The sequence below is a fragment of the Mastigoproctus giganteus genome, chromosome 10 (assembly GCF_048544385.1).
Source record: "Mastigoproctus giganteus isolate SK-2022 chromosome 10, ASM4854438v1, whole genome shotgun sequence".
Classification (NCBI taxonomy): Eukaryota; Metazoa; Arthropoda; class Arachnida; order Uropygi; family Thelyphonidae; genus Mastigoproctus; species Mastigoproctus giganteus.
This window is the reverse complement of record NC_143584.1, coordinates 93083872-93104041: the sequence shown is the minus strand read 5'-3', so window position 1 is coordinate 93104041 and position 20170 is coordinate 93083872. Positions and strand designations below refer to the sequence as shown.

The 20170-nt window shown below is 42.1% G+C and overlaps 1 protein-coding gene across 1 annotated transcript in view; it reads right to left on the bottom strand.

Moving 5' to 3' along the window:
- Positions 1-20170, bottom strand: part of E(bx) (nucleosome-remodeling factor subunit NURF301 E(bx)) — a 693176-nt gene that overhangs the window by 418956 nt on the left and 254050 nt on the right. The window lies entirely within an intron of this gene.

Here is a 20170-nt window from a genome sequence, read left to right as displayed (position 1 = left end):
ACAATTTGTTGCCCTTCTCTGTACTCGTTCTAGCAACTCTACAGCTTTCCTAAAATAAGGCCTCCAGACCTGTACGCAGTACTCAAGGTGTAGCCTGACAATTGCATTATACAAACGGATAATCATCTCCTTGTCTCTGCTAGCAAAATTCCTATATATCATTGACAAAACTCCATGACTGCTCTGGCAGCCCGTCTGCACTGCTCAGAGAACTTCATATCTGATTGCACAATTACTGCCAAGTCTTTTTCATTCTCCACTTCCCTGATTGTAGTAGCACACAGTTGGTACGTTTCTCTTGGGTTACTGCTACCCATATGCAGTACTTTGCATTTGTCAATGTTAAACTTCAGTTGCCACTTCTCAGCCCATCTGCCTAACTTTTATAGATCCTGTTGCATTAGCATACTGTCTTTAGTGTCATTAAGAACCCTACCAACCTCTGTATCATCTGCAAACTTGGACATTAAGCCATATGCTACCCAAAATTGTGGAATATGAAAGAACTTTCATCTCAGTGGCAAGACAGTGAAAACCGAATAAGAAATTGAAGTTTTCTGATAAAATATGAAATAAAAAATTAATGATAAATACAAATGGGCCTGTTGTACTGGATTCCATTCTATAAGGAGATTAATGATACTATATCCAGTAATAAATTTAAGGAATGACAAGAATGTAGCTTTCAGGGTAAAATGGACCCCCCACCCCTTTTTTTTGTTAGTTGTTGGCGCATCGGCTTCTGTGGCCATAATGCACCTCCAAAAGTTTTTGCACTACTCTGGTCCAAGCCCAAGGTGGGATTCAAACCCGTGACCTTTGGGTTGCCAGGCAGGTACTTTACCCATCCGGCTAGCACTTGGACCCCTTCATCAGCAATATATAGATTCTAATGTAATAATGATGTTAGAGACAAAATTTAATAGATGCAGAGTTGTGCATGTGTGCATGGCGCGAGATTGAACATTCAACTACTAGATTGGCGCTCACTGTTGTTGCAAGAACTTCTGTGGGTTTGCTACTAACGTTTATCCAGCTTCAAGACAGTTGTTTCCAAGGTAGGGTGTAGCTTCATGCCCTTGCAGCGATTCATGGTTCTTGAATTGCATGATATGTTGAGTGACTCTAGCCAGAGGCCGTGGCGGAAGTGCTGGGATTGGTCGATCACTTCGTAATCGCATTTGGGATTAAGCTCATGGTGGGTCGATCAGAAATGTTCCGCAATTGTGGAGTGGTCAGTGTAACCAAGGCGAATTGATCTGTCATTCTCTGCTAGGCTGTCTTGAAGGCGTAGCTCTCTCCTATGTAGCAACTGCCACAATCTTTGCAAGTTACGCGGTATAACCACTCCGCTACGCAAAATAGGGGATGACTGGAGTTTTCACATTAGAAACCAGGGAACATAAGCTCCTACCAAGTAGTTGTACGCATTTTATGCAATATTCTTGGGGGACTTTTGTAATCTGGTTCGACATGCCTGGATAGTAGGGAATATAGGCAGTAGGCATATTGTCATGTGGTGTGATGGTCTCGGGCGGATTGTGACTCTTGCACTTGTAGCAAGCACTTGTCTAATATATGGGTTGGATAACCACAATTGACCAGGTCAGTTTTTACCCTGGAAATCTCAGTGCGCCTGGCTTCCTCTGAGCTGGAATGGCTCCAAGCTTGAGAGAATGGAGTGTGGGTGGTGCCATTCCAATAATGCTTCCTTTGTTTTGAATTTGAGCAACAAGCAGTTAACAACTGAGCAGCTCAACGTTCTAACCTCTGGTATGAAGTTCGTGTCTTACCGTCAAGGCCACCGATCACACAGCTGGCCATGGGAGTAGAGGCAGAAATAGCCAACCTCCCTGAAGAAGCTGCTAATGAGATCCGCTTCAAAATGGCCTCCATCCTCCGATGCACACGGCCTGTCCGCTCCAACTTCAACCATTGGCAGCATGCTGCTTTTCCTCCATCAGAAAGGACAATGGCACCATCGTACTCCCCGCAGACAAAGGACATTGCACTGTCATATTAGACCGGTCAACATATCTGAAGAAAGCCCTCATCCTCCTACAGGACTCCGATGTCTAAGAACCTGTGACCGATCCACACATCAAAGTCTTGGGACACCTAGAGAAATGTCAACAAACTAGTTTCCACATGGTTCAAATCTGGGAAAATTTCAGCATCGATTCGGTGGCTACTGCATGCCATGGGCTACCAATTACCACAGTTTTATGGCCTACCTAAGATTCACAAGCCAGGCGCTCCTCTCCAGCTCATTGTGTTCTGCTGCAACGTGCCTACATATGAGTTGTCTAAGTACATTGTGCGACTCCTTACACCTCTAGTGGGAAATACAGCCCATGCTGTCACTAACAGCAGTAAGTTCATTCACCTAATTAGAGAACTTTCAATCTCTGACATCAAGATTATGGCGTCGTTCAATGTCATATCCCTGTTTACATCGATTCCAGTCCAACAGGCCATAAACTGCACCAAGCAACTTCTTGTTATTTGGTTTTTTTAGGAACATTAGCAACTAAGGCCATATTGCTCCGGGGATATGCGGTGATCATTCCTTGACCTTTCCACATCCTCCGTATTTGGTGGTGACGGGCTCGAACGCCGGTCTAATCAAGAAGCATGTACTACGCACTGCTGCTCGTTCCCACCTGGCTACGGAGGTGCCAAGCAACTTCTGGAGAACGACTCAGATCTACCGGGCAGAATATTGCTATCCACAGAGGACATCTACTGCCCTCAACATATGCTTGTCAGGCAGCATCATTACTTTCGGGGATTCCCTGTACAAACAGGTGCACTGTACTGCTATGGGTGCTCCTGTTAGCTCCATCGTTGGCAACATTGCCATTGAGGAATTGGAGGAACAGATATTTCTGAGCCTGTACCTATTACAGTTTGGTGCAGATACATCAATGACATCTTGACCGTCATCCTACATGGGTCGGAGGCAACACTACTGGAGTACCTCAATTCTTTATAAGTATTCATCCAGTTCACTTAGAATTGGAAGCACACAAAGGTCCCTTCCATTCTTAGATGTTCTGGTAAAGCGTGTGGGCCCACACCTGGAGACCTCAATATACCGTAAGCCAATGTGGTGCAGGCAGTTTACCAACTAAAGATCGGGCCACCCCCTAGCCATCTCAACAGCACCGCCTGCACTCTATTCTCCCAAGCTTGGAGCCATTCCAGCTCAAAAGCTAGGCACACCTAGATTTCCAGTTTAAAAACTGATCTGGTCAATTGTGATTATCCAACCCACACATTGGACAAGTGCTTGCTACAAGTACAAGAGCTCGCAATCTGCCCGAGACCATCATCACCGCATGACAATATGCCTACTGCCTATATTCCCTACTATCCAGGCAGGCATGTCGAACTAGTTTTCGAAAATCCTACAGGAATGCCGCATAAAATGCGTACAACTACCTGATAGGAGTTTGTTTCCTGATTTCTAATGTGAAAACTCCAGTTAGCCCCCCTCTTTTGCATAGCGGAGTGGTATACTGCATAACTTGCAAAGATTGTGGCAGTTGCTACATAGCAGAGAGCTCGAGACACCTTCAAGACAGCCTTGCGGAGCATGACAGATCAATTCGCCTTGGTGACACTGACCACTCCGCAATCACGGAACATTTCTGGTCAACCCACCATGACCTTAACCCTAAATGCGATTACAAAGTGATCAACCAATCCCAGCACTTCTGTCACTGCCTCTGGCTAGAGTCACTCAACATATCATGCAATTCAAGAACCATGAATTGCTGCAAGGGCATGAGGCTACACCCTATCTTTGAAACAACTTTCTTGAAGCTGGATAAATGCTGGAAGCAAACCCACAGAAGTTCTTGCACCAACAATGAGCGCTAATCTAGTAGTTGAATGTTCAATCTCGCAGCCATGCATGCATGCATGCATCTCGGCGTGCACAACTCTGTATACTGCTGATGAAGGGGTCCATTTTACCCTACATTGTTGTCATTTTTCATTAAATTTATTAATGGATATATACAGTATCATTAATCTCCTTAAAAATTAATGATTTTAGACATTTTGTCAAAGACAGTATCTTTAAATAGAGTGAAATTCCCTTTTTAATTAAGAAAGCCAGAAATATCTTTGAAACCATTGCGAATAGCAGTGCTGAAGCTAAGCGAGCTTTCAGTGTAATGAATAATATTGTATAAATGAATGAATAATGTTGACAATTAAACACATTGCAGATTATGATGACTATACATCTAAATGGAAACCATTGCTTCAATTTGATCCAGAGCGTTACGTCAAATCATTCCTCTGTAATCATCGCTCAGCTATTGAGCAAATTTTGATTTGATTTGATTTGATTGAGTTTTTTTTGGCGCATCAGCAGCTATGGCTATAATGCGCCAAACCCTAGTTATAAAAAGTAAATGTCAGTGACCTAGTGAATTAGGTCACTACGTCACATTAGAAAAACAAGTATAAACTGTAACAGTAGTAAATCTTAAAAAATAATAAGATTTTTTAAATATGAGTAAAAAGGTTAACTAATTTTAGAAAATTAAAAATAGCAGACACATGGTCATTGTCGGATAAAATCTGACTGAGTGTATATGGCTCAGTCAGATGGTTAAAAGCGGTACAACGGATATTGCTAAAATCTCGACATTCAATTAAAATATGATGAATAGATAAAATGGTGCCACAGTTCTCGCACATAGGACAGTCATCTGCCCTCAGCAGAAAAGAATGTGTAAGATGACTATGTCCTATTCGGAGGCGAGCTAGAACAACTTCCTCCTTACGATTCCTGCGCAGACTAGACTGCCACGGTTCAATTACAGGCTTTATACGATATAATTTATTCGCAGTCTGTCTATTCCACGAATCCTGCCATTGGGAATGTACCTTTTGATGAACTATTTGCCTGTAGTCTGTATAGGGGACTAACAGGCAGCGGTTATTATTGGGAATTGCTGATTTGGCTGCGGCGTCAGCCAAATCATTTCCCCTAATCCCAATGTGGCTGGGAATCCAGCAGAAGCGGATGTCATATTCACGTTCATGGAGAACGTGAATCTTCTGCTGAATGCTAGACAGAACTGGATGAGGATTATACCTGACAGATATTAAAGCCTGTAACATGCTAAGAGAGTCGGAGTATAAAATGAACCGTTGGTATTCGCATTTACTAATATGATCCAAGGCTAACTCTACAGCGTGCAGCTCTGCAGTAAATATGCTGCAATCAGATGGAATCTGCTCTGATATAGTGGTGTCTGTGAAGACAGCAGCAGATCCCACATATGATTCCGACTTCGAACCGTCTGTGTAGACTGGCGCGAATTCGGAATATTCAGTTCGGTGTGCTGAATGAAGCTGCAGGTAGACACATGATGGCGTGTCCAACTTTCCCCAGTTTCTAAGCGACAAGTCGCATGCCGGGACACGAGCATGCCAGGGTGGAAAGGGTTGCTTTGATGTTTGGGCAACCTTGTCTACCTTGATATTAAGTTCTTTGAGTAGCTCTTGGAAACGAATACCAAAAGGACGATTGGCAGTCTTTCGAGTATTGTATAAATTTTCCCATCGTGGCTCAAAAACGAATGGCCACGTAGGATGGTCTGGCAGGGATTTTAGTTTTAAGGCGTACTTTAGAGACAACTGCTTACGACGAAGCGATAACGGTGGTTCGTTTGCTTCGACGTATAAGCTCTGGACAGGAGATGTTCGAAATGCTCCAGTAGCGATACGTAGAGCCTGATGATGGACAGGGTCCAGCCATCGGAGGGCACTGTCTCTGGCTGAACTATATACTTGGGACCCATAATCTAATTTGGATCGCACAAGTGCACGGTAAAGCCGTAGCAGGGTGCAACGGTCTGCACCCCAAGATAAAGAAGAGAGCGAGCGGAGCATATTAAGGCCTCTTGTGCACCTTGTGCGGAGTTGACGAATATGATCCAAAAATGTTAATTTTTTATCGAAGATGAGTCCCAAGAATTTTGCGTTCGCTACTACTGGAATAGCATTTTGTCCGAGCCTTAATTCAGGTTCAGGATGAAGATTACGCTTGCGACAAAAGTGTACGCAAACGGTCTTCTCCGGCGAGAACCTGAAGCCATTAGCAAGTGCCCAGGAATTCAGACTATCAATGGCTTTCTGCAGTTGTCTTTCAATAACCCTCATGTTGCACGACTGGCAAAAAATGCTAAAGTCATCAACATAGAGGGCACTGTTTACAGTTGGAGGAAGTTGTTCTGTGATGGAATTAATTTTGATGGCAAAAAGCGTGACACTTAATACTGATCCTTGTGGTACTCCCTCCTCTTGTCTAAAGGAGCGAGAGAGTGAGGATCCCACACGAACTTGGAACGATCGATTGGCTAAAAAGTTTTGAATAAAAAAGGGCAGATGCCCTCTTAGGCCTAGGCTATGTAAATCTTTTAAAATGCCAAATCTCCAAGTTGTGTCATACGCTTTCTCCATGTCAAAGAACACCGACACCAAGTGTTCGCGTTTTAGGAAAGCATCCCGGACGGATGCTTCCAATCTGATGAGATGGTCCAAAGTGGACCGATTCTTTCGGAAGCCGCATTGGATGCTGGAGAGAAGGTCATTTGTTTCTAAATACCATATTAAACGAGAATTGACCATTCTCTCCAGGATTTTGCACAGACAGCTAGTCAGAGCAATAGGACGATAACTGGTGGTAATTTTCGGATCCTTTCCTGGCTTAGGAAAGGCAAGAACGATTGCCTTTCGCCAGGAATCCGGAAACTGCCCCTCAGTAAAGATTCTGTTATACAGAAGGAGCAGACAATCCATAGATTTTGGTGAAAGATGTTTAATCATTTCATAGTGGATGCCATCTGGTCCAACAGCACTGGCTTTGGAAAGAGTGAGGGCTCTTTTCAGTTCCTCTATAGTGAATGCCCCATTGTAGGGATAGAGGCCCTTGGTCTTAAAATTAAGTGCTTGTTTTTCCATTTTATTTTTCAGGACCAGGAACTCTGGGGAGTACGAGGATGTTGCGGAGATGTTAGAGAATGTTTCCCCAAGAGCATTGGCTATTGCAGTTGGATCTGCAATAGCGCATCCATTATAATCTAGGATTGAAGAAGGGTGGGATGTATATTTTCCCTTCATTTTCCGGATTTTATCCCAGACTACCTTAGAGTTGGTAGACTGGTTAATAGATGATGTAAAACGGATCCACGATTCCTTTTGACTCTGACGACGGATATATCGGGCTTTGGCTCGTGCACGTTTAAAGGTTATAAGGTTCGTTGTGGTGGGATAGCGGCGGAATATCCCCCACGCTTTGTTTTGAGCCTTTTTTGCCGCTGTGCATTGGGAATTCCACCAAGGTTTAGGAAATGGTGGAAACCGGGCAGATGTTTTTGGAACAGCATTCGCAGCTGCTTGGACAATATTTTCTGTGATGTACTTAACTGCAACATTGATAGACTCTTGACTGACTGTGCTAAGATCAAAATGTGCCTGATGTTGGAAGGCAGTCCAGTCAGCCTGATCAATCTTCCACCGTGGCAACCTAAAAGGAAGACATGGTCTCCCACTGTGTAACAAGGTTATCACGGGGAAGTGATCGCTTCCGTACGGATTCTCCTCCACTTCCCAAGTGAGTGAAGGGAGTAGAGAAGGGGAGCAGATAGAGAGATCAATGGCAGAAAAAGTACGGGTAGGCATGTGGAAGAAGGTGTTTGTTCCAGTATTTAGAAGGGAAAGGTCATTGTCATTGAGCATATGCTCTATGACTCGTCCCCTTCCGTTGATATTAGCACTACCCCACAGGGTGTTATGTCCGTTAAAATCCCCGAGAAGTAAGAAAGGGGGTGGCAGCTGCGTAAGGAGATCATCAAGGTCTGCCTGGGGGATGTCAGTCCCAGGTGGCAAATAAATGGAGCACACAGTTAATAGAAATCCCACTGAAAGGCGAATTGCAACAGCCTCTATGCTGGTTGTAATTAGCAAAGGCTGCACTGGGGTCTGGTTACCCACAAGGATAGCCACTCCCCCATGTACAGGGCCGTCCGCAATTCTATCCTTTCGAAAAAATGTGATGTTGTGCATGGTGGGATCATCATTTGCCTTTAGATATGTCTCCTGCAAGCAAAAGCAAACCGGCTCGTGCTTTTGCAGGAGGGCCTTGATGTCATCCATATTTTGCCGGAATCCACGACAATTCCATTGTAGGAATTTAGCCATTAGTTTGGCTTGGTGGGTCCATCTGGCGGCTTCCGAGGTGCTGAGGGCTTACTTTTATCAGTCTTGGATATATCTTTTTTGGGGAAGAATGGACGCTGTCCCGTGTCCATTTCTTCCTCCGCAAAGAGTTCCAAGACTGATTCTTCGGGTACCTCCTTTTGCTCGACATCCATTTTTTCTTGGGTAGTAGGGGGGACTTCCCCTTTCTTATTCTTTTCTTTCGTAATTACCTTTGTTAATTGTGGAGCATTAGGAGGTACCGATATAGGAGTGGCAGCTGATTGGTCCTTCTGTGTAGGTTTTTGCGAACTTAAGAGATACCGCGCGATGGGAGTGAAAGACTCCTTGGGAGGAATGGTCATGTCCGTCTGAGTTCCGACGGAACATCTCCCTGCTACCTTCTGGGCGTAGGTAGGTCTGTTGATATTCAGGGGTTTGACCGATTTCCTTGCCTCCTGGTATGATATATTTAGCTCTGCCTTCAGCCGTTGAATTTCTTTTTCTTCTTTCCACCTCTGGCATGCTCGTGAGTAGGCCGGATGTTCGCCCTCACAGTTAATACAGGTGGGTTTTGCGGCTGAACATGCTGTTGTTTCGTGGTCCTTTGCACCGCATCGTGCGCATGCAAGGACTCCACGGCAGGCCATTTGAGAGTGTCCATACTTCTGGCATTTAAAACACCGTAAAGGGTTCGGAACGTATGGACGCACTGAACAGTTGATATATCCAGCTTTGATCTCGTCAGGAGGTTTAGGAGAGTTAAAAGTCAGGATAACGCTCCTGGTTTTAACTATTTTTCCATCCCTTCGCGCAGTGATTCTCTTGACGGCAATGACTCCCTGTGGTTTTAATTCGGAGCAGATTTCCTCCTCGGTGACGTCGAGAAGGTCCCACTCCGAAATGACACCTCTCGATGAATTGAGTGTTCTGTGTGGTGTCACCGTTATAGGGATTCCTCCGATTGATGTTACTCGGAGTAGATGTTCGGATTGCCTGTCATTTTTAGTTTCGATTAAGAGGTCTCCAGAGCGGAGCCTCTTAACTGATTTGGGTGAACCTACTAACCCATCTAATCCTTTCTGTATAAAGAAAGGTGACATTTTTCCAATCGGTTTTTCATTGGTGGAGTGCATGATTAAAAACCGCGGGATAGGACCTGATGGTAATTCAGTTCGCTGCCTCTTATTAGCAATAATGCTATCTGATTCTCCGTCTAAATTTTCAGATAGGGACCGGGTTGGGGCCCCTGAAGAAGTAAGTTTCTCAGGATTCATAGAGTTTATTTTATTGTTCAGTGCCCGGGCTCCCCACCCACCACGGAGCCCAAAGGGACGCCCACTACCCGGCATGCAATAAATGCGCTCGGGAGTGGAACGCCAGGGCTACCCAGACACTATACCCGCACCGCCGCCAGCCTGAATCCTGTCCCTCGGACCATGAGGGTAGGGGCGTGGCATTGACACGGTTGACCCTCGCAGGCGAACCTACTAGCCGATTGATCCTAGCCGGGCCTTCCAGGACCACCCGTCTTGTCGAAGCAGGGGCCAAAGTGGTGTATTGAAGCTGGGCCCCTCAACCACCAGGATCCCCCTTTCCGAATTTCCACGGGTCGCAGCGCACGGCAAACACGCCGGATTCCATTGATGTAAGCCCGGAACCTAGGCTGTGGGCGTTGGATCCCAGTGATGCTAGTCTGGAAGTCCAGCAGCGTCACTGGGAGGTCCCCTCACCACGTACAGGTGCCCACGTCGAGGGGCTATTGAGCAAAGCAGATCGACAACAAATAATAAAGTAAATTGCACATAGCAATTTTTAGAATAAAATTTTCTTGAATATTTGTGCAATAATTGTTTTTCATGTAATCTGTGATTTTTGCGTACCTTTTCTAGAATAGTTTGTTTTTTTTTTTTATGTAATATTTGTTTTTATATTGTGGAATGTTTTGTGATAGTTTTTATATTATTTGAGATATGGGAAATATTTCATGTTATTTTTTATTCGCAATATTAAAATTTTATCGTGAAAAAAAAAAAATGTATCCATATTTCCCTAGTTGTTAAAAAAAAAAAAAAAAAAAAACAAATAAAAAAGTTGTCCATGTGCTGAGCACGCGTGGTAGATGGTTTATGTGGAACATCCTTCGCAATTCATTGTAAATATTTTATTGATCATTCACAAATTTTCATAATTTCTGGAAGACAAGATACAATGGATTTATGATAACTATAGTAAGAGATATATACTTGTGATTGCAATGTATCTAAATGTTTCTGGAAAACAGTGTCGACTGAAGTGCTGATCTTGGTTGAAGCGACATACACAGCTGTTAGGTGCCCCTAACAATGGAATGTAATGAAAATGAGAGGCGAAAAAAAAGAAATTGTTCACAAATATTTGTATCGTCTTAGTCATATAACAAATGCATGCATTGCATACTTACTGCAGTAGTAACTTTAGGAAGTATGATTGTGACATACTATTCAAATATTCTAAAAAGTTAGAACACCAGACACTTTCGTATCCGGGTATCATCGTAAGAGGAGGCATGATGACCAGGTTTTTTTTTTTTTTTTTTTTTTAAGATAGAACTAGGAACATTATACATATACACTTATATGCACGGTTAAGGGGGGAGGGGGAATAAGCTCCATTTGTCCACCTCCCCGAACCTGCACCTGACTTGAGATATCATACTAAGTCACGAAAAATGCGCCACACACACTAATCATACTACTAGTAGTAGTGTGAGCGTGGGACGCACCTCTGGTGGAAGCTGCGGATGACGTCACTTCTGTGACCAATCAAATTTACTCGGTAGAAAGTTGGAAAAACTGCAAACTCATTGTTAAAATATTCACAGCTCACCACTGAGTAAGGCCACATGGAGCTGAATTAACAGTTCCACCTCCACTAGTTGCACTTGAACTATGCCAACAAATCCTGAATATGAAATTGTTATAACGGATGATAGAAACTATTGTGACAAAAAATTCACGACCCTGGAACCCAGCTTGTTGTTAGGTTGTTATTTGGTTTTTAGGAGCATTAGCAACTAATCCCATATTGCTCTGGGAATATGCGGTGGTCATTTCCTGACCTTTCCACATCCTCCGTATTTGATGGTCACGGGCTCGAACCCCGGTCTAATCAAGAAGCGTGTGCTACGCACTGCTGCTCTTGCCAACCTGGCTACGGAGGCGGCGGAACCCAGCTGTTTAAGCAAAGTGAACTTTGGTAGATTTAAATCTCTTGAGAAGTTTAAATATACTGAAAGAGTTTTTAGGGTTAAGACTGAAATCCAAGAATCTGCTAGGTACTAAGGAACAGCCTTTTCATGGTATGGACATTGTAAAAACAAATTGTTCACCATTTTTCAGAAAAAGCTTCAATGATATATTGCAAAAACGTTCCTGCAGTTATGAAATTTTTAGAATTTTCTACTGAAAATTCCAAAAGAGAGTGGAGGCTATTTATTGACTCATCGAAGCAGTCTCAAAGGAGTTCTCTTTCATAATGGAAACAGGTATGCATCTATTCCTGTAGCCCAATCTGTACACTTAAAAGAAAACTATGAAAATGTTACGCTTCTTTTGGAAAAAATTCAGTACAGAGATCATGGGTGTCTAGTGTATGGAGAATTTAAAGGTGCTGGTCTTCTACTCAGCCAACAAATGGTTACAAAAATGTCTTGCTTTCTGTGAGAGTGGGATAGTCAAGCAAGAAGTGAACATTGGGAAAGTGTAGCCACTAAGATAGTCTCTGACACCAGGCTCAAGGAACAAAGAGGAGCTGGTAGAATATGGGGGGGGGGAGAAAGTACTGTGTTTTGATTTAGTAGAGGATGGTGGGCCATATGATAGCTCATCCAAGCTCTGAATAAAGAAAGAAATTGTTTTGAGTATGTTTTTACTCTATCTGCATCACTTAAATATGAAAAAAATCAAAGCAGAAATTTTTGCTGTATCTCAAATCCACAGGATGCTGCTAACTACTGCACTTGAAGATCAATGGATGCTTGGACTGATTTTTATCAAAATTTTTTTTAGGAAACAGTAAACACCCAGATTATGAAATGATCATGAGTAACATGCTAGAGAATTTCAAAAAATAAGGCTGCAATGTTAAGGTACACTTCATGCACTCATATCAACTATTTCCCATAAAATTTAGGTTGTTCGTGAAAACCAGTATAAAAGAATCCATCAGTATAGAAAATAAATGGGAAAAAAAGGTGCAGGTCATTCAAGTTTCTTGCGACGAACAACTAACTGGTTAAAATAAATTTATTAAAATAAATAAATGATATATATACAAAAGATAAAACAGAGATATGATAAAAGTGTTAAAATACAATAAGATAATGCCTATTCATCAGCTAGTCAGTGAATGGTGCACTTCAGTATATACTGATGGTTACAATAGCAAAAGTCAGCTGGGCATGATCATGTATCACAAGTCTGGTGTTGGTAGAACAGAATTGCATACATGTGATGACCGCCAGCACTCATCGCACTGCAATACAGTACATTCTATAATAGGGTGTAAGTGCACTCCCCTAGTGCAATTCATAGTACTATTATTGGTAACTATGTGTTGTGCTTCAAGCCATGAGTGATGGTGGTAATCACGTGAGTAGATGACGATTTCAATATCCCATCGGGGATCAAGATTGTGCTGCTCAACCCAATAATGCTCAGTGACTGCAGAGCATTCAAAATTAGCGGTTTGCAGAGCCACCTCATGCTCAGAAACCCAGTCTTTCAATCTTCTACCAGACTCACCAACCTAAGACCCCCCCCACAAAGTGGTTCCGTATTGTGGTATACGGAACCACTCCGTAGGAAAGGAGAAACAGGTATTTTCACCTTAGAAATAATAGATTGTAATTTCCATCCCGGAAGTTGCACACATCGTATACGATGGAGATGCAAAATCCTAACAAGACATTCCGATACTTTATTCTCCCGTGCTTGGATGCACTCGAGTTTGACTGGTGACAGGCAATTGGAGATTTCTAAAAATTAGGGCAGAGCTTTCAAATTGCGGCTATCCACCTCATGTTCTAGATAGATGTGAGCTTCAGGCTCACGAATTTTTTAAGATGCAATCTAACTCTCCTTGCATCAATGAATTTATCTCTACTGCCTACATCCCCTATTATCCGAGAGTATCGGAACGTCTTGTTAGGATTTTGCATCTTCATCGTATACGACGTGTGCAACTTCCGGGGAGGAAATTACAGTCTATTATTTCTACAGAGAAAACACCTGTTCCTCCTTTCCTATGGAGTGGTTCCATATACTGCATTACGTATCAGGATTGTGGGGGGTGGGGTGTTATGTAGGCGAGTCTGGTAGAAGGTTGAAAGACCGAGTTACTGAGCATGAGGTGGCTCTGCAAACTGCTAAATTTGAACATTCCAATAGGCATCCGAGCATTATTGGATTGAGCAGCACAATCTTGATCCCCGATGGGATATTGAAATCCTCGACTACTCACATTGGTAGCTATTACTGATACCCCCGTATCAGTAATAGCTACCAATAACAGTACTATGAATCGCACAAGGGGAGTGCACTTACACCGTATTATAGAATGTACTGTATTACAGTGCAACAAGCACTGGTGGTCATCACATGTATGTAATTGTTTTCTACCGACACCAGACTCATGATACATGATCATGCACAGCAGACTTTTGTTATTGTAACCATCAATATATACTAAAGTACACCATTCACCGACTTGTTGATGAGGAGGCACTTCTTCTCGAAAGCTTCTATGTATTTTAACGCTTTTATTATATTACATTTTAACACTTTTATCACATTGAACTTTAACGCTTTTATCTTATGTATATATCATTTATTTATTTTAATAAATTTATTTTATCAAGTTACTCGGTTGTTGCAAGAAACTTGGATGATATGCAACCCGAAGCACAAGGTTTGTTTTCTAATAAAAAGGTGGAGGAATGGGAGAAATTGGAATGTCAGTATGATGGCTCACTACTGCTGGATGCTAAAATGAAGAACAGCCACCAAACCTGGTGGCTGTTCTTCGGTCTACCTGTCAGAGAGAAAGTCAAAAAGGCACAAGTTTAATAAAAAAAAAATAAATAAATAATAATAATAAATAAAATAAAATAAAACAAAATAAAACCCCTTCCCATTTCACACATTCATTCCATCCAAATGTTTGTCTAGTTCTGCCTTGAACTTATTAAGTTGCTGACCTCCGCTACAACAGAGAAAAATTTGCTCCAACTATCAATCACCTGCTGGTTAAAGGCAAATTTCCGCACACGTATTCTTCAATTGTCTTTCCTCAATTTGAATTTATGCCCCATCGGATGAGTAATCTGAGCAAGAGGAAGAATCCCATTAGCATTGAGCTTGCTCGATCCATTCAAGGCCTTACACACCTCAAATAGATCACTTTGCAGATGCCAAGTCTCCAGAAGCTGCAATTTGCAGAACTTAAACTACCCTTTGTTCCACTCACCAATCTCGTTTCCCCTCTGTACTCGTTCCAACAGCTCAACATCTTTCCTAAAGTGAGGTTTCCAGGCTGTATACAGTATTCAAGGTGTGGCCAGATCATTGCCTTATACAAGGGGACAATCATCCCCGAATCCCTGCTAGCAAAATTGCTGTATATCATTGACAAGACACCAGGAGCTACTCTTGCAGTCTTTTTTGTACTGTTCAGAAAACTTCATATCTGACTGCACAATTACACCCAGGTCTTTTTCATTCTCCACTACCCAAGTGTAGTACTACCCAGTTGATATGTTACTGCTACCCACATGCAGTACTTTACATTTGTCAAACTTCAGTTGCCACCTCTCAGCTCATCTGCTCAACTTTTCCAGATCCTGTTGCATTAGTGTACTATGATTACTGTCATTAACAATCCTGCCAACCCTTTGTATCGTCTGCAAACTTCATCAATATAATTGATAAATAAAGACAAACACCAGCCAAGGAATAAAAAAATTTTTTACTATAAAAATAATGTGATACACTATTGGAAATATTACAATAAATTATGATAAAAAGTTAAAATATACCGAAGCAATAAAATTATCTAAAATAAACTGGATTAAAAGCGATAAAACCTGAAGCTTTTGGAGACTGCTGTCTCCTTCTTCAACAGTATACTATTACTGCAATGACACATCCTTAAGTAGCAGACCCATGGCACTCATGCACGTGGTCCATCACACACATGGTCGGCATTCCCCACGCACGCATCGGAAACGGAAGTGGCTCGGGAGCGTGTCAAACAGAACCGGTCATCCCATCTGAGGACAACCGCCTCAAACAGGGGGTGTAAACGTGTCCCCCTATCCCTGTTAATAGTATTACAACTGGATGAACCGATTTGCAAGCTCTCGAGCCACTTGCGTTCCCAAAATCCATGGACACGGCCCGTAATGACCGAGTCTTCAGGGGAGATCCGATGCTGCTTCTCCCAGAAATGCTCTGCCACAGCAGACCTCGCATAATTAGCAGTCTTAATAGCGGTCATGTGCTCCCCCAGACGGTCCTTTAAACGCAATACTAACCCGTATCTATATACTAAATACTAAATAGCCGCAATACTAACCCGTATCTCATCAGCTTGGGTCACAGGCAGTTTGTTGATGGCTTTTTCCACTCCCATAGCTCTCTACAATGGGAGGCCTAGCAGGTACTAAACTACTTTAGTACCTGCTAGGCTTCCCATTGTATGATCTCGTTTGACATTGTATCTCTGTTCACATGTATCCACATTGGACATGGGGTGCATTGTGTAAGGTTGGCCTTGGAGCAGGATGATAACTTAAGTGCTAGATGTTTACTAAGTATTTTAGTATTTTAGTACAATGATATTTGTAAAGGTGTTGAGTTTTGCCTCGCTAGCACTACCATGATCTTTCAAAAAGTTATGTACAAGCAGGTCCATGGCACTGCCATGGGTTTCCCCATTAGTGCCATTGTGGCCAATTTGGCAATGGAGGAACTGGAAACTAGGATGTTTCATCAGTTGGATTTCCCCATGCACGAGTGGAGGAGATACATTCGATGTGGACGATACATTCACCATTTTAAAAAAGGGGAAGGAAGATGAGGTGCTCAGTTTACTTTTACTTAACAGCTTCTCTCCATTTATACAATTCACCTCGGAGGTGGAAAAAGCTGGGTCCCTCCCATTTCTGGATGTCCTGGTTAGCAGAGATGGGTCTAGAATTAAGACAACGATCTATAGAAAGCCTATGTGCCGTGGCCAGTACATTACAGCTCGGCACAGGCTTATCATCATAAGAATAGTGTAGCCAGGGCGTTGTTGAATAGGGTGGGGACCCACTGTAGTGCCCCCCGAGGATAAGGAAATGGAAATTTGTAGAATCACGGCAGACCTCAGGAAGTGTGGGTACCCCCAGAGGGTCTTGGACAAATATATTTATAGGGCAGAGTCCAATCGTAGCGAGTCGCCTGCCCCTGTGGCTACCGCATACATTCCTTACTATCCAGGCCTTTCAGAACGCATTGTACGGGCACTGTGGGAGTGTCAGACCCGCTGTGTGCAGCTTCTGGGACGGAGGTTGCACACAGTGGTGTCTCAAGTTAAAGATCCCATAGCCCAGGACTATACTAGTAGTGTGGTCTATGAGATTAAGTGCCTGGATTGTGAGGAATGTTATGTGGGGGAGACGTTTAAAGGACCGTCTGGGGGAGCCCATGACCGCTATTAAGACTGCTAATTATGTGAGGTCTGCTGTGGCAGAGCATTTCTGGGAGAAGCAGCATCGGATCTCCCCTGAAGACGTGGTCATTACAGACCGTGCCCATGGATTTTGGAAACGCAAGTGGCTCGAGAGCTTGCAAATCGGTTCATCCAGTTGTAATACTATTAACAGGGATAGGGAGACATGTTTACACCCCCTGTTTGAGGTGGTTGTCCTCAGATGGGATGACCGGTTCTGTTTGAGACGCTCCCGAGCCACTTCCGTTTCCGATGCGCGCGTGGGGAGTGCCAACCATGTGTCTGATGGACCACATGCATGAGTGCCAACCATGTGTCTGATGGACCACATGCATGAGTGCCATGGGTCTGCTAATTAAGGATGTGTCATTGCAGTAATAGTATACTGTTGAAGAAGGAGACGGCAGTCTCCGAAAGCTTCAGGTTTTATCGCTTTTAATCCAGTTTATTTTAGATAATTTTATTGCTTCGGTATATTTTTAACTATATTTTTAACGTTTTATCATAATTTACTGTAATATTTCCGATAGTGTATCACATTATTTTTATAGTAAAAAAATTTTTTTTTTATTCCTTGGCTGGTGTTTGTCTTTAATTATTGCAGTATGGAATTTCCCAGCTCCATAGGCCTGTTTGAAGATATAATTGATAAATACCAAAAACAACAATGGGCCCAACATTGAACCCTGGGGGACTCCACTAATAACATTAGTCCATGAAGAGCAGTGTCCACTGATAACCACTCTCTGTCTTCTCCCACTCAACTATCCTTTTATCCATTGCAGCAACTTGCTCTTAATTCCATACTGCTCCAATTTGTACAGTAGTCTTCCTTGTACCACAGTATCAAAAGCTTTCCTAAAATCCAAGTATATGATATCAAAATTATTCTTTGTATCCAGTTCCTTTGACCACATCATAGTATCCATCAAATTTGTCAGACAAGACTTCCCTTAACAAACCCATGCTGTGTCTGAACTATGATTGCAGTCTTGTCTAGATGATCCTGCATCGCTTCCTTAACCAGTGATTCCATTATTTTCCCTGGAACAGGTTAGACTAACAGGCCTGTAATTACCAGTGTCACCCTTTGAACCCCCCCCCTTTGTGAATTGGGGTCCCATTTGCACATCTCCAGTCCATGGAAGCTTTCAAAATTATGGCTAAGGGTTTGCTTACTTTCTTTGCTTCCTCTAATATAACTGGATAGATCCCATCAACCCCAGGTGCCTTCCTTATGTTTTTCTTCAACAATTTCTCCTCCACTTTGCTCTCAGTTATTACAAAATCACTTAGCTCCCTTTTAGAGTTTGATAAACTTCTGTCATTCCCCTTGAATAACTCCTCATGTGTGAATGTAGATGCAAAATACTCACACAATTTATCAGCTACCTCAGCATGATAATCAATAGTCAAACCATCTATGTTAAATGGGCCAATCTGATTCATCCTTTCCTTCTAGAGTTTACATAAGTAAAGAACTCTTTGCTAGTTTTCTTTGCCAAAGATTTCTCATAATCTGCCCTCGCCTGCCTAACCTCCTTTGTTACTTGATTACAGACTAGTATATCTGCTATCGGTTTCTGTGTCACCTGATAATTTATATGCCTCCTATGCATTTCTCTTCTCTGCCATGAGCCTCATTAATTCATCTGACATCCATTTAGGTTTGTTTGTTTGTTATTTGGTTTTTAGGAGCATTAGCAACTAAGGCCATATTGCTCCGGGAATATGCGGTAGTCATTCCCTGACCTTTCCGCATCCTCCGTATTTGGTGGTGACGGGCTCGAACCCCGGTCTAATCAAGAAGCGTGTGCTACGCACTGCTGCTCCTTCCCACCTGGCTACGGAGGCGCCCAAATCCATTTAGGCCTAAACCTTGAACAGTATTTTTTAGTTGGCACGAAAAGCCTAGTAGCTTCCAAGATTAAGTCCCTGAAAGCTTCCCATTTAGAATTCACCATCGGTAACATCATCATTTGATCCCACTGTATAGGATTTAAAAACTCTGAGACCACTGCAGTCCAAAAATTCTAATGGCCTATGTGAGGTATTATAGCCAAAGACAAAAATGTATTGCTAAGGAGTTTTTATTTGTCAGGTATATGAAAGTTGATGGAAAAAAGTGAGACAGTTTTACAATGTTTGGAAGAGTACTTTAAGAACAATGTTTTCCTCAGCAATATGCCACTGCAGTGGCCACCAATGGTGCACCAGCAATGGCCATTACAGAGGATTTGACGCCCTTCTCAAAGAAAACATTCCGAAAGTAAGTACTGTTCATTGTGTGTTACAGAGACACCATCTTGTAGCAAACTCAGTGGCAAGCTGCACGATGCTCTAAAAGTGTGTATCAATCAATTAATAAAATTGAAGCACATCCACCTAATTTGCATCTGTTTGCCATGTTATGTGAAAAAAATGATGAAACGTTCAACCAGTTACTTTTGCATACCGAAGTAGGGTGGCTGTCAAGATGTGATAGTTTGCAAAGACTCATCGATTTGTATGACTCAATTGTGGATCTTATTACGAGCAGAGACTGATCACTATGTGATGAGTTGAAAAAGTGCAAGAACCATCTATTCTATTTGGCCAACCTGTATTAAAATTTAATGAAGTACAGAAGGCCTATATAGATGTTCATTGGAATGCAGAAATTTTCAGTATTTCTCAAACTTAAAACAATTGGAAAGAGGAGGTAAAAAACTTTCAGATCAAAACTGGAGCTGAACTAGGTTACTTAAACAATGAATTCATTGATATGTATGTAAACATAGAAGTTAAATCTTTATTTAATAATAAAAGTATCAGCAATTTTGGAAGAATATAAACATTACAACAAAATATCCCAAACTTTTGCAGTCATTGAGCCATTTTTACTCACGATTCTGAGCACTTACATGGTCGAAGCCAGTTTTAGTCACATAAATGGCATTTTAACAAAAGAGAGAGTTGGTTCAACTAAACTTGGAAGAGCGTGGTGAGTTAAGATTAAAACTCACAAACCTCAAACCCAATATTAAAGAGCTTATTAAAACTCAACCACATCCTTTGCATTAATGATGTTCAATATAATATGTAAAATTTAATAAATAAATTTATTTATTTTTAATGTTTTATTTTTACAGAGGAATTAAAAAAAAAGGAATTTATTTAAAAAAAAAATGGTGTTCAGAAAAAAAACACACTT